Source organism: Pinus tabuliformis, chromosome 5_2 (assembly GCF_031772625.1).
Source record: "Pinus tabuliformis cultivar Carrire ecotype Pingquan chromosome 5_2, CPIR1, whole genome shotgun sequence".
In the NCBI taxonomy this organism is placed as follows: domain Eukaryota; kingdom Viridiplantae; phylum Streptophyta; class Pinopsida; order Pinales; family Pinaceae; genus Pinus; species Pinus tabuliformis.
In genome coordinates, this window is record NC_142306.1 from 142,086,567 (window position 1) to 142,102,400 (window position 15,834).

Sequence of the window (15,834 nt, forward strand, 5' to 3'; positions counted from 1 at the left end):
CCAACGTACGGATACATTTTCAATTCTTCCACCTTCTCAGGTCTTGAAGATTTTCTTGGAAATCTATAGGATGATTTCCCATTATTTTGATAAGTCTACCATTCCTAGGGATCTTAGAGGAGTTTTATTTGATTAGGGGAAGGGTCTTTTTAATCAAACTCTAGATCTAGGAACACGGCCTTATAGGGAAACCTTTTTCTAATAATAGGATTCTATTATGGTTCATATATTTTTCTTCCAAGATTTGTTTCTACCAGTATTTCTCTCGAGTTATAAATCTCCAAGTGATTTTTGCCCCCAGTACCAGATTCATTATCCCAGGAAGTCTTATTTCCAAGATGCCTTTCTCATAGAGTTGCGTTACTTCATCCCATTTCACTAGACTATGCTTCTTTGTTTCTACTTTACCTACTTTCCATAGGAACCCCCTAATTACTAGCTCAATTTGTTTGTGTATACTTGCCGAAGCTAGTATTGCTACATACTAATAAATTGGGAGTGATGTGAGTAATGCTTTGATTACTACCACTCAGCCTGCCATGTTTAGCCAGTTCATTCCCCAGTTTTGCGCCCTTTTTCATTTTTTATATATACTTATTCCATATCTCAATCTTCAGATTTTCTTTGGAGATAGGGAGGCCTAGATGATGAAATTGGCTCCATTTATCTTCTAAGGGAATTACATAATTTCTGAAATTTTTTGTAGATCGCACAGAGGAGAGTTCCATCCAAAGATTCTACATTTTTTATTATTTAGAAGTCCACCAGAGACTTCCATAAAATTGTTCAACGCCTTTTTTATTCTTCTTGTCATTATACAAGAGGCCCCTCCGATGACCAAGGTGTCATCTGCGAATAGAAAATGGTTTATGATTTTTACTGCAGAAGAGATTGAGAGACCCGTGATAGACTGTTCTTGTCTGCAATTCTCAAGTTTTCGGCTTAGAGAATCTGCCATTATAATATATAGGAAAGGAGATAGTGGGTAGCCCTGAAAAAGTCCTCTTGAACTTTGGAAATATTCACTTGGTCTTCCATTGACCAATGGAGAAATCTGGGGACCTACTATACATGCCTTAATTATATCTATTGCATTTTTTGACAAACCAAATCGTTGAAGGACTGCCACAAGGAAGTCCAGATTGACCCTACCAAAGGAATTTTCCATATCAAGCTTTATAATCATACATTTTTCCTTTTTAAGAAGGTTAGAGTGTAGAGCTTCTTGGACAATTAGGATATTGTCAAGAATTTGTCTTTTTGGAACGAATCCTCCTTGATTTTCTGAGATAATTTCTGGGAGTACTGCTTTTATTCTATTTGCCATAACTTTTGTAATAATTTTGTAGGAGGTGTTACATAAAGATATCGATCTGAACGTACTAAAAGTGTTTTCATTCGGTTGTTTTGGAATTGGAGCAATGAAGGAGGAATTTGTGAATCCTCATATCTTTAATTTCCCAAAAACATTTCTCATCATTCTTATCAAGCCTTTTTTTATGATACTCCAATTATTTTTATAGAAGGATATAGGGAACCCATCCAGGCTTGGAGCCTTATCTAGATGTATATCCCAAATAATAGAAACCACTTCCTTTTCTTCAACTTCTTTTGTTAATTCATTGTTTTCTCCATTGCTGATTTTTGTTTGGGTATGTTGGAGAAATTATTGATACTCATTATTTGTTGTTGAGGATGATAATAGATCTTTGTAATATTTGAATGTCTCCTTCTTTATTTCCTCTTGTCCTCTCACTTTTTTTTCCCTCATTATCCATAATTCTATCAATATGGTTTTGCATTCTCCTGTTCTTGGTAGTATTATGGAAGAAGGTTGTATCCTTATGACCTATTTTAAGCCATAAGCTTTTGGACTTTAGTCTCCACTCTTCTTCTTCCACTATGTTTTTCCTATACAATTCCCAATATGCTTGTTTTTCCTTCCATAGACTCTCCTGTATTTCCACTTGGTACTCTTTTTTTACTTGGATTCTCTCAATTTTTTCTGTTATTTCCTATTTTCTTCTTTGTATTTCTATTGGTTTTCTCCTTTCCCACTGTTTCAACTCTTTCCTCAATGATTTAAGTTTAGTTTCCAAAACATAATTATGAGTGCCAATGATTTGATTTTCCCACACATCTCCAATGATTTTTTTAAATTCTCCATCGTTGTTCCAAATGGAACTAAATCTGAAAGGAACAAAGCCAAAGTTATCTAAAAACCCAAGTGAGAGTGCCACCAGTTTGTGATCTGATGCTATGTTGTGAATGATTTTGGAATTTATTTCACTGGAGGAGGTGGCTGTTGTGTCTTGGATTAGGAATCTATCCAACCTTTCTTTTATATTATTTTTACCAATTCTTTTGTTACTCCATGTATACTTCCCATTGCTAGGAGGCGTGTCCATTAATATGCAATTTTCCATGATAGATTCCACCATTTCCCTTGATGGACCAACATTATATTTTCCACCAAAATTCTCCTCTGGATTCAGTACCAAATTAAGATCCCATCCTATTATTATGCCACTATTTTGGACCTGCAATAGATGATTTCTTAGGGTGTCCCAGTAGACTTCATTATCGCTACAGTGATTTGGGGCATAAATGTTAACAATGCAGTATATCTCATTTGTATTTTTGTTTTTCAGTTCTATTTTCATCCAACGCAACTCTTTTTGTGTCTAAATCAACTCCCACTTCTCTGTTTTCCATAATGTACAAATCCCTGTTGAAGATCCTATTGTTAGGATTGATGTTCCTTGGTAGTTTTTCATTTTTTGAATCATTGTTTCCATTTCCTTTCAATTTATTTTCGTCTCCTAGATCATAAAAATATCAGGCTTCTTTGACACTATTAAGTCTTTCATTGCCTTGATTTTTGGCATACTTCCCATTCCTCTACAATTGGAGGAGACTATATTCATTATCACTTGGACTTGAGGGTAGAGGGACCTTTCCCTCTAACGGGTTGAGTGAGTTTCTCCTTGTTTTTTTCTAGAAAGGTGTCCAATGGTTGTTGGGTGCCCAGAGCCATATCCTTTGCCACTGCTTCATCTTTGATTTCTTGCTTGGATTTTCTGCCTACCTGTTTAGGGTGGTCGAGGGAGGAGAGGAGATCTTTGGAGATGGTTCGAGTTATTATTCAGTGGAAGGAGGAATGAGAAGGGATATGGGAGAGGATGGGAGAGGTTGGGGAGGGAATGGAAGGGAAGGGGAGGAGAGGAGTGGAGGAGGGAAGATCAAGGTCCCCAAGAGAGCTAAAGGGATTAGAAGCCAAAAGATCCAAGCGGGGGGGGGGGGGATAAAAGAAGGAGGAAGAGATGAGGAGGGAGAGGAGGGATCATTATGAGGAGAAGGAAAAGGAGCTGAGAAGGAGGGAGGGGGCGGGGTAGGGCTGAGGATGGAAGGGAGGAGATAGAAGAAGGATGGGATGAGGGTTTGGGTTTGGTTGCTGACTTTTTCTTCTTGACCTACTCCCATTTTGGTTCCTGGTTTTCTATTTCTTATGTTTCCTAATTTTTAATACATCTATTTGCAAAATGACCATATTCATGACATACCTTAAATTTGAACAAAATTTGTTCATAATCTAGCTGTTGAATGTGAACCCAGCTATCGACTTTGATCTTGACTGCTTCTGGGAGTCCTTTCTCCAGATCTACTTATACACATATTATCATGTAGGAATGCATGTTCCTTTGGCTCACTTATGTCGATATATTTCCCCACTGCATTTCCTATTGCTTTAACATATTCATCTCCCCAACAATGTAGAGGAAGGTGGGGAACCCTGACCCATACTGACAGTGCATTTGGCATGTCCAACTCCGGATCGAAGTGTGGAGTCCACTATTGAGATAAATCCCTCTTGAATCCATGACATATGTCTCGTCTCTGAAGATTAAATCTCTGTCCTCTTTCATTTTAAAGTGGAAGGTAAAATAACCTCTTCCACAAAATCTGGTGGAGAATTTCCCCATGATAGATAAGGCCCAATTTCTTTCCACCCATTTGAGGACTGAACACGGAGAGGGCCAGAGTTCAGTAAACTGACCCACCAAACCTCATTCAGAGAGGGACAGAGCTGCATGGTGAGGAAGGGAGGGAGGAATAATTATTTCAGGTATTTCATCGATCTTCTTAACAAACTTTGATATGGACGGTCTAGGACGAGACGGTCCCAGGGAGGAGAGTAGAGAGGCAAATGCTTCCACATTTTCTCCCAACTGGGCTGAAGTTTCGGTAGATGAGATAGGAATTGATGCACCCTCAGGACGAGTCTTTGCATGTTCCATTGCGTACTAGTAGAGGGCAGCAAGCCCCGGGAGCAGGTGGCCTTGGGAGCAGAAGGAAAAAGTCATGCTTAGGGACTGAAATCGTTAAGGCAAGAGAAGAACACGCGCACGAGGTAGAACCATCGTGTACATAGTAACACCTTATTACTCTAAATGAAAAAAATCATAATAAAAAAACTCCTTATTACTCCTTTCACAAATGTGACCTTTTAAAGTTACTTTTTAACATTCCTCATAAACTATAAAAAAAAATTATTAACACAAAGTTCCATGAGAAATGCCAAACTTGATATTTTAGCAGTCGTTGAATGATTTATGCCACCCACATACTAATTCACCTTGGTGAGTCAATGCATTCATGCTGCCATGCAAATGTTGTTTGCCTAGCTTTACACTGAGAGTTGACACCCGTCAAATTAATCCAATGGTAAAGTAAGTTTTCAATTTCTATCAAAGCAATTATTCTAGTGATCTTGCGTGAGTACTATGACTTCTTAGTATTATTTATGTCAAAACCATTATTTTGTCAAAGCAAAGGAATACTACGACTCACAGAAGTTGATCAATCAAATAAAGAGGCACTTGTGCCTTATCAACAAAGTCTTATAAACCCGCAAGCCTTCTTAAACCAATGCGATGAGACAAATGATAATCATCTCCAAACTATTCGATCCTTATATGCCTCTGGGCAAAGTGGGGAATGTTGGAGGAGTTGTTAAGGTGTACAGAGATGAAACATTTTTACCTCAAGAGGATCATCGACTCTTCCAAAATTTATTCAACTATTTGGTGCAAAAAGAAGCATAAACTGAGGTCGCGAGTGTTGGATGAGATTTTGGGGTTACGGGTTCGACTCTAATTGCCTTTGTCTCACCTCCAATGATAACCACAAACACATTGCCTCCTGGTAATCGTGTGTTTCCACTGGATGTACTACAAAGACCCTCCAATTAAAACCCCAGAACTCAAAGGTGGGGTGTTCGGTTAGCAGAAACACTAACCATAAGCAAATAAATCTAGGCTTCATCTATAGATTGCATGCATCATTGCAGACCATGTTCGATGCAACAAGTTTTTTTCCTAGGATGAAATTTGCAAGAAGGTTCCCAACATTGCACAAGTGGTCTAGCTGGGTTATGGATGTTGCTTTTAAACTTATTTAAAACAGAGGCAAGAGAGGGAGGAGAAATGGAGGGGGGAAGAGAGGGCTCACATAAATGTTTTCAATAATGAAGTTGGTCAAATTTGTAACATCCTTGCATATGCACTATAAACAACCATAAATTTAACAAATAATACAATTTTGATAATAAAAATAATAATTTCCAGACTCAAAATCTGAAATCAACAATAATAATAATTTTTCTTTTCCTTAATAGAATTAAGATTTTTTCATACCATTCAACCACTGAACAATTTGATGGAGTTTTGTAAGAGCCTGCAGAGCTAGAATCTCCTCTTTCACATCAACTGCATTAATGTTGCTCTGATACCACAATAACAACAGAATTGTTCTCAGACACACAAATTTTATTAATAAGGAAAAGAAAATTACATAGAATCTTCAAGAGTTTACACGCAATCACTCGACCCTCTTGCAAGAGGAGAAACAAGCTTTAAATAATCTAATTTTCTAACCTAATTTTTTTATGGGTCACTTATTTCATTTACAAGTGTCCATTTACATTTAATGCTCTCATAACAACACTCCTAACTATTTTCCTAAATTGGTTCCTAAGAAACGACACCTTTCTAAATGTTACATCATTTACAACAATTAACTATTCTAAAATGTATCCAAAACCTAATTAAATATTTTAGATAATTATATATTATATTCTAAATAATTAAACTAAAATTTATATATTTTGGATTATCTAATATAAGTATTAATCATAAATAACAATTACAAATTTAAAATAAATAAATAAATAAATCATCGTAAAGTTTTATAATATTTTATAATTATGTACTATTTATTATTATTAATTAATAAAAGATAAAATAAATAAATAGATATTTTTATTAGATTCAGATTTTTAATTTTTATTATTTTATATAGTTTAACTCAATTATATTTATGTAAATTTGTGATATAAGAATTTATTCATTTTTCAAATACCAAATTTGTTTGGAGTTAAGTGTTAGAAAATTATATAATACAGAGCAATGGAACACATAAAATATTGCAGAAAGATAAACACAAAAAACTTATAAAACAAGAGAGACACATATATGCGTGGTTCACCCAGTTTGGGCTACATCCATGAAGAAACAACCAGTTCTTCCTTTTATATTATCCAGTAAACTGAAGAGATACAACCTACAACAGATCCGTTGTAATTCCCTCTTCACTCTCAATCTCCTCTCTCTTCCTCACTCAGAATACAGATATACATAAACGCAATACAATTCCCTCATATATAGCGACGGGTTACCTTCTAGGGAAAAAAACCCTAAATTAAACATAACTTCTACCATCAGATTTTCGCCTAATGAATGACCTAGATTGACTATGAAATTACAACATTTTACAAGGACCCCCCCTGCAAAAGATATTTTACAAATGGTGTTGCCGCCCCATTACGAACTGGGGTCCAATGCGGCGATACCTTTGAATACAGAAGATAATCAGGCTCCACACCGAACAATCTCCCACTTGGAGACTGATTATGGCAACTCCACCACTACTTCATTTGCTGGACAATGGCTCCACTTTGGACTTGGTTGTTTCTCATATTCTTCATCATACTTGAAGACCAATCGAAACTGAGCAGATTCTCAGTTTTTCCCTGGTTACAACTTTTGTTAACATATCTGCAAGATTCTAGCTAGTGTGTATCTTTTCCAGCTTCAACTGTCCATCTTCCAACGCAGACTGTATGAAATGGTACTTGAGCAGTATATGTTTAGTCTTAAAATGAAATGCAAAGTTCTTTGCAAGATGTATGGCACTCTGGCTTTCACTGTATAACTTTCCCAACTCTTGCTTCTTACCCAATTCATCCAGAAACCTTTGTAACCAAATCATTTCTTTACTAGCCTCTGTAGCAGTGACATACTCTACTTCTGTTGTTGAGAGTGCAACAACACTTTGTAGTGTTCAGACCTAGCTAATAGTTGTTCCACCTACAGTAAACACATACCTTTTTGTGCTCCTCCTGTTATCTCTATCACCTGCCATATCTGCATCAACATATCCCTGGAGAGCGATATTTGAACCACCAAATCATAATGCTTGATTTGTGGTACCTCTCAAATACCTGAGAACCCACTTCACCGCCATCCAATGTTCTTTTCCTAGATTTTTCATGTACCTACTTACAACTCCCATTGCATGTGCAATATTAGGCCTTGTGCAGACCATTGCATACATTAAGCTTCCAACTGCTGATGCATATGGAACTTTAGACATATGAGCCATTTCTTCCAGAGTCTTGGGACATTCCTCCTTACTTAACTTGAAATGGATAGCCAAAGGTATACTAACTGTTTTTGCATTCTGCATACTAAAACTTTTCAACACCTTTTTTATGTACTCACTTTGAGACAATGTTAGTTTGCAATTCTTCCTGTCTCTAGTTATTCTCATACCAAGGATTTGTTTTGCAGCACCCAAATCCTTCATTGCAAATGAGTTTGTCAATTTTCTTTTGAGCACATTTATTTCCTGCATGTTAGAACCTGCAACAAGCATGTCATCTACATACAATAACAATATAATATAGCTGCCATCATTTTTCCTTTTGAGATAAACACAATGATCAGAGTGACATCTAGTATAACCTTGTTCAGACATAAACCTGTCAAATTTTAGATACCACTGCCTTGGAGCCTGTTTTAAGCCATACAAGCTCTTCTTCAACCTGCACACTAGTTTCTCCTTCCCTTTTACCTCATATCCTTGTGGTTGTTGCATATATATCTCTTCCTCCAAATCCCCATGGAGAAAGGCTATCTTTACATCTAACTTCTCAGGATGCAAATATTCAGCTGCTAATAGACTTAAAATAGTTCTGATTGAAGTCATTTTAACAATAGGAGAAAATATCTCATCAAAGTCTATACCCTTTTTCTGTGCAAACCCTTTCACCATAAGTCTAGCTTTATACCTTTTTCTACCTCCATCTCCTTCCTTCAACTTGTAAACCCATTTATTCTGCAATGTTGTTTTACCTGCAGGCAACCTAACAAAGTCCCAAGTCTAGTTATGTGCTAAGGAGTCCATCTCTTCTTTCATGGCTTGCTCCCACTTCCTGGTTTCTACCTGTACTGCTTCTTCATAACATTTTGGTTCAGCAGAATCAGTCAACAATACATAATATAATGAAGGAGAGTATCGTTCAAGGGGTCTACTTATCCTGGTATATCTTCTAACACAACTTTCAGGTGTTTGAAGTGCTTGTTGTTGTTGTGGTTGTTGTTCTGGCTATTGATCATTATGATTTTTAGGCACCATCACTTTTTCTGTGATCTCGTCAAGCACTGTATATTCTCTGTTTTCTTTTTCTTGTTTCTTTTCCTGTAGCTGATCGTTATACAAAACCTTTTCATTGAATATGACATCTCTACTCCTAATGATTTTGTGTTTTTCATAATCATAAAAGTGATAACCAAAATCATTAACACCATATCCAATAAAAGTACATTTCTTTGATTTTACCTCAAGCTTTGTTCTATTTTCTTTATTAATGTGGACAAAGGCTTCACAACCAAAAGTCTTTAAAAAAGAGTAGATTACCTTTTTACCTGTCCATGCCTCCTCTGGAATACCACCATCCAAGGAACTTGAAGGCCCTCTATTTATTAGATAAACATCAGTATCTACAACATCTGCCCAAAATTGTAAAGGCAATCTTGCATGCAATCTCATGCACCTTGCATGCTCCATGATTGTCCTGTTCATCCTTTCTGACACACCATTTTCTTGTGGTGTTCCTGGAACTGTCTTCTCTCTATGAATTCCATTCTTTGAACAACACCTATCAAACTCTTTGCTACAATATTCACCTCAATTGTCTGATCTAAGACACTTCAACCTTTTTCCTGTCTCATTTTCAACCAAATCTTTCCATTTCTTGAAAGCATCAAATACATCAGATTTATTTCGAATACAATAAATCTAGGCTTTTCTAGTTGCATCATTAATAAAAGTAACATAATAACGAGAGCCACCAAGAGATGATACCTGAGCAGGTCCCCATACATTTGTATGCACAAGCTCTAATTTTTCGGTCTTCTTTTCTTTCCTAACTCTAAGGAATCTGACTCTCTTCTGTTTTCCATAAAAAAAATTCCAACAGAATTTTAAATCAACATGCTTCAAACCTGGCAACAAATTTCTTGAGTGAAGAATCTGCATCCCCTTCTCACTCATGTGCCCAAGCCTATGATGCCACAATGTTGTATCTTCTCCTGTATAGGTTAAAGCATTAACAAAATTAGAAATACCATTGCATAAATACAATGTACCAACCTTTCTTCCTTTCGCTATTACTAGGGATCTTTTAGTGACCTTCCAGGTTTTATCTGTGAAAGTAGTTACGCAACTTTCACCTCCCAACTGCCCTATTGAAATCAGATTTTTCTTCAGATCTGGAACATTCCTTACCTCCTTCAATAGCCATTGATTTCCTTTTTTCTGTTTTATGAAAATTGTACCCATTCCAATGGTTTTACATGGTTTATCATCACCCAATCGAACTTGTCCAAAATCTCCTTGAACATAATCATAAAAATGTTTCCTATCAGGTGTTGCATGGAATGAGGCCCCTGAATCTACCACCCAGGCATCAATAATATTTTCTAATGAAAGAATCAAAGCATCTTGCAACACATCACCTGTCACATTCACTTCATGATTAGTTTCTTGCTGCACGTCTCCTTCTTTTCCCTTCCAAGACTTGCAGTCTTTCTTCAGGTGTCCTTTCTTCCCACATTTCCAACACACTATCCCTGATCTAGACTTCGATATACCTTTTCTTGACATACTGTGATATCCTAGGCTCTTTCCTCTTTCCATTTTTCTTCCCTTAGTCTCTACAGTCAAAGCATTACCTGATGTCTCACCAGAGCTTTTCCATCTCATTTCCTTGCTAAGGATTGCATCAACAACATCATCAAACTTTAAAGTACTAGATCCAGAGACAGAGTTACTAATGGCCATAATTAAACCATTCCAACTTTCTAGTAATGAGCACAGAAATAATAGAGCCCTAACTTCATCATTAAAGTTACCCCTACAGAAATTAACTGATTGGTAACTGTATTAAATTCATTTAAATGATCAGCAAAAGATCCACCTTCTGACATCTTCATATTAAATAAACGCTTCGTAAGAAATACCTTATTTGAGGCCGAGGGTTTTTCATATAGTTTGGCCAATGTCGACATTAAACCCTCTATTGTTGTTTCCTTTGAAATATTAAATGCTACCGATGCTGCTAGGCACAACCGTATTGTTCCAAGTGCCTTTTTGTCGAGAATGTCCCATTCTGTGTCTACCATACTCGTTAGCTTCTTTGCCTTTTCGCTCAATGGTTGGTACAGATCTTTCTGATACAGATAATCTTCCATCTGCATCTTCCACGGATGGTAGTTTTGGCCGTTGAATTTTTTGATCATAAACCTACCATCTTCCGCCATTTCTCCCACTCGAACCAGGAACACTTCTCTCATGCGAGTTTATCAACCAAATAGACCTTCGGCTCTGATACTAGTTGTTAGAAAATTATATATTACAGAGCAATGGAACACATAAAATATTGCAAAAATATAAACACATAAAACGCATAAAACAAGAGAGACACAGATATACATGGTTCACCCAGTTTGGGCTATGTCCACGGAGAAATAGCCAGTCCTTCCTTTTATATTATCTAGCAAACTGAAGAGATACAACCTACAACAGATCCGTTGTAATTCCCTCTTTGCTCTCAATTTCCTCTCTCTTCCTCACTCAGAATACAGATATACATAGACGCAATACAATTCCCTCATATATAGCGAGGGGTTTCCTTCTAGGGAAAAAGCCCCTAAATTAAACATAACTTCTACCGTCAGATCTTCGCCTAATGAATGGCCCAAATTGACCCCCCTGCAACGAATATTTTATAGGTGGCGTTGTCGCCCCATTACGAACTGGGGTCCAATGCGGCAATATCTTTGAATACAGAAGATAATCAGGCTCCACACCCAACATTAAGCCATATTAACAATGTGAAAAGAATGAATTTCTACTTACTCTTCTTAGTTGTTTACTATTACTCTTATTATTTTTTTTCTTTCCACTGGATCAACATAATTTTTATCTTCCTAATTTTTCAAATACCAAATTTGTTTGGAGTCTAGATATAGACCTATTAAGCCATAGTAACAATGTGAAAAGATTGAATTTCTACTTACTCTTCTTAGTTGTTTATCATTACTCTTATTATTTTTTTCTTTCCACTAGATCAACATAAATTTTATCTTCCTAATTTTTATCTTTTATCACAAATTTATATCCCTGCAGTGTTTTCTAAAAGTAAAAGAGTAGCTAACCTTTTATAATTTTATGTTGAGTACATTTTCATTTCTTTTTATTTTTTTAGCAATATCATGTATACAATTATATATAACTACACAAGTTATTGTACATAAACCATGTTGGAGGTAAAAATTAAATGGCGTGTTTCAAATAAGCCTGTCACTATATCTTGATAAGTGGGTAGTTTTTCAAAAGAAAGTGAACATTTGCCTAAATTTAAATAACATGTGTTAAAAATATCGTGTTTAATGCTTGATTGACAAGTATGTTAAATAAGAATCCAAGAACAAATCGGTAAAGCAATCGCCAACAACATATTAATTTATTACACCATGATTATGAAGCTTCCAATAAATTCCATGCTCGAAAACACACTTGAAAAATGCCCTATCCACATATTTTAACCATTATATCTATTTTAATATAAATAATTAACATATACACCTATTTAAGTTTCTAAATTTTGAAATTAAACTAACCATTTTTACAATTAATAAAACATCTATAAGATGTATTCCAAAACATCTTATCCATTTCCTCAATTGGCCTGCATATAGACTGTGTTAAAAAAATTGAGAAAGAGTAGAGAATGATTAAAAACACAACCAAACACACATTATGTTTTATTCATCTCACCGAAGTTACATATATAGTATATAGATCACTAACACAACCAAAAACACATCATGTTTTATTTATCTCATAGAAGTTACATATATAGTATATCGATCACTGACTTTGACAAATCTAGATCACGACTACAACTTATACATAGGAAACCACAACATCTAGACTTACTCCTTGTGACTCATAATCACAACTACACATAACATGGAAGCATTACTTCTAACACCCTCCCTTAATGCTTACATGGAAAACACTAAAAACACATATTACAACAATAATATCAATTTTTGTATCACTGGTCTTCACCAACACTTACATCCACTTTGAAGTCTCACAAACATCGTTCTTTCTTCACTACCACATCTTTGAGTTGTTACTTGATCCATTTAAGACATAACCACTTCAAACCATCTTTGACGTACTTTACAGAATTGACGCTTCTCGACCTCTCAGAGCACGGCGAGTTAGTCTTGATACTGAACCATCCTATGGACATACCTCCATCTATTGAACACATGGTCTTTCATTATATTCCTTAGTTATCTAGGAAGCCTATTTGAGTACTCAATGTTTTCAGAAGTCAATTATACAAGGTGACCTCCTAAACATATAATCAAATTAACGTATAAGATGATGTTCATGGCTTCATACAATGCCACCAACTTATAACATATTATATGCAATCAAATTAGTGATATGTTCTTATGTTACCATATGCATCAAGAACCACCAATTTGAAAATATGTAAATATGTTCAATAATTAGTTCTTATTTGATTTTTCACATTACACTTAGACAATAAAACTACAACACACCACATAATAAAACTGCATATAGATGCATAAATATTAAAATATTTTGAAATACTTAGAAGTGTATTCTTACTCACTCTCAGGTTCTGCAATTTTTTTTTAAATAAAAATATAAATATCACATTACCACTCATAACAACACCAATTTTTTAAATCACGCCGATAGTTGTTTCCTTTGCTGGCTTTGGGTGGGAAAACATTGTTCACCCAGCCAATCAGAATGCTTAGATTTTACCCTTCTAACTAATTAATTTTTGCATGTGTTCCTCCCTCCAACTAAGAGAAATTTTCCATCTGTCCAAATTGTCTTCGTTCTGCCCATGTTCTCTCCAACATTAAAATGCATTCATTGTTCAGTTGAAATGCATTCATTGTTCTATACTCACATGCCATCCTAAGTGCCATACTTGTCTCAATGCTTACACGCCATCCTCCTTCTGCAACATTGAAATGCATTCATTATTCTGTACTCACAGGCCATCCTCCGCGCCATACATGTTTCAATACTTACATGCTATCCTCCACAGGCCATCCCCCGTGCCATACCTATTCAATATTTACACACTATCCTCCACCTGTTTCAATACTTACACACCATCCTATGACATACTTGCCATACTTGTTTCTGCAACATTGAAGAGAGTGTTAGGTCACACCATCACCATGCCCCAAACTGAAGACGATCCTCCACCTGTTGCAATACTTACAATACTTACACACCATCCTCAGCCATACTTACTATACTTGTTTCTACAACATTGAAGAGAGCTTTAGGTCACGCCATCACCATGCCCCAAACTGAAGACGATCATTTATGCCCATAATCATGATGCCCAAAATTGAAAGCGATCATTTATGCCCAATCTAGGTTGGTAGATTGTCGATCTCAAAATGGTGAGCTCACAATCTCTTCTATCTCCCCCAAACATTGCCCTCCCTTCCACTTTTCCTTTCCACGCCTTCTACTCCTAGTGTTGTACACCAAAATTTCATGGTTGGGTGCGTTTCTTGTTTTCTATATCTCAGAGTGACTGTCTGTCTGTAGATATCCATTTGGTCAAAAGAGGAAAACTCACCATCGAACACTGTTTGGGAAGGTAGGCAAGTTGTCTGGAGTGAATACTACATTCCAGTAAGGTCATATTTTTAGGTTAATCCTTTGCAAAAATAAGGCCGCCCAATGAGATCTTATGGTGGGACAAATATTCTTATTTGAAGCACTAAAGGAAGGAAAACAAATATACACCTCGATTAATCATTTCCTAAATAAGGGCGAAGTCAATCCAGGCATGATGGCAATGGAATAGCTCCTAGTGACAGAATTGGTTACTATTCTATCCTGTCGATTGTAGTTACCTACATCATCATTCTACTAATCTTACCCTCGCTAATAAGGCCAGTAAGGTAAGGTTAATAATACCAACCAAGAGAAGGTATGTAACTCAAGAGGTTGTAACTAGATTTTATGCAACAATCCTACATATGCATAAATTAGTGATGAAATCGGAAGATATATTAATGTCGATAATTTCCCATTGATCCCAATAATGGTCCTTACCTCCTCCTCACTTCTAGTGATGTTGTTGTCCAAGACTTCTGCAGAGAAATCTATGGATTTAATTATTTTACATTCCCATCCATTGTAGGATACACACTGCCTTATGCATGGGTTGGGAATTCTGAAAAATAGCGCCCAGAAGTCTGTGCCTATCCTTTTGCAGTGCCAAGTTACATGACTGGAATGAAGGCACTCAAGGCACCTAATGGGGATGTTGGTATCGATGGGATGATAAGTGTGATTTCCCATGAATTGGTTGAGCTTTCGTCAAAACCCCTTATCAATGCATGGTATGTTGATGAGGATCCTACTTCTCCTACTAAGATTGCAGATCTCTGTGAAGGTCTTTATGGGACTCGAGGTGGTGGATCTTACAATGGACAAGTCCTGACACACAAATTTGGGGCTAATTACAATGGGAATGGAATTAGGAGGAATTATTCACTGCAATGGATATGGAGTCCTATTGTGAATGCTTGCTCAGGACCAAATGCATTGGATAACTGAAGGTGCACTCTTGTTAGTGGAAAATGGGTTTGCTAGTGTTACGGTTAGACTCTGGGGTTGTTCTCAAGCCTTAATATCACAAATTCTATTTGTGGGTTGGATCTAGATAACTTATTCATGGCTTCTTTATTGGTATAGACCTCAATATGCCTTAGGATTATTGTACCCAATAATGTGAAAAAGTGTTCTAGAACAGTGGAGGCTCTAATCCCATTTTTATTTCTGGATAGTATGTAGTGATTGTTCTTCTTTTAATGGTCATCTCACTCTATGTGCTTGCATGTGTCTATACATCTTTATCTATTTAGACTATTCAGAGAAATCTTGAATAGAGAGCATTTTTCTACACAACTTTATCTATTTAGACTATTCAAAGAAATCTCGAGCAGAGAGCATTCATGTCTGTTGAATTTTTAAGATCTATTTTGATTAAGTAGAGGAGTAATTCTATATGCACATCAAAGTTTACTAGAATTTCCATTTATGGTGACTAGGTTTCTAGAA

At 36.2% G+C, this 15,834-nt stretch overlaps 1 pseudogene; it reads left to right on the top strand.

The window, feature by feature from the left end:
- The first annotated feature begins 14,793 nt into the window (after positions 1-14,793).
- Positions 14,794-15,330, top strand: LOC149157916 (protein EXORDIUM-like 3; annotated as a pseudogene).
- The last annotated feature ends 504 nt before the right edge of the window (positions 15,331-15,834 follow it).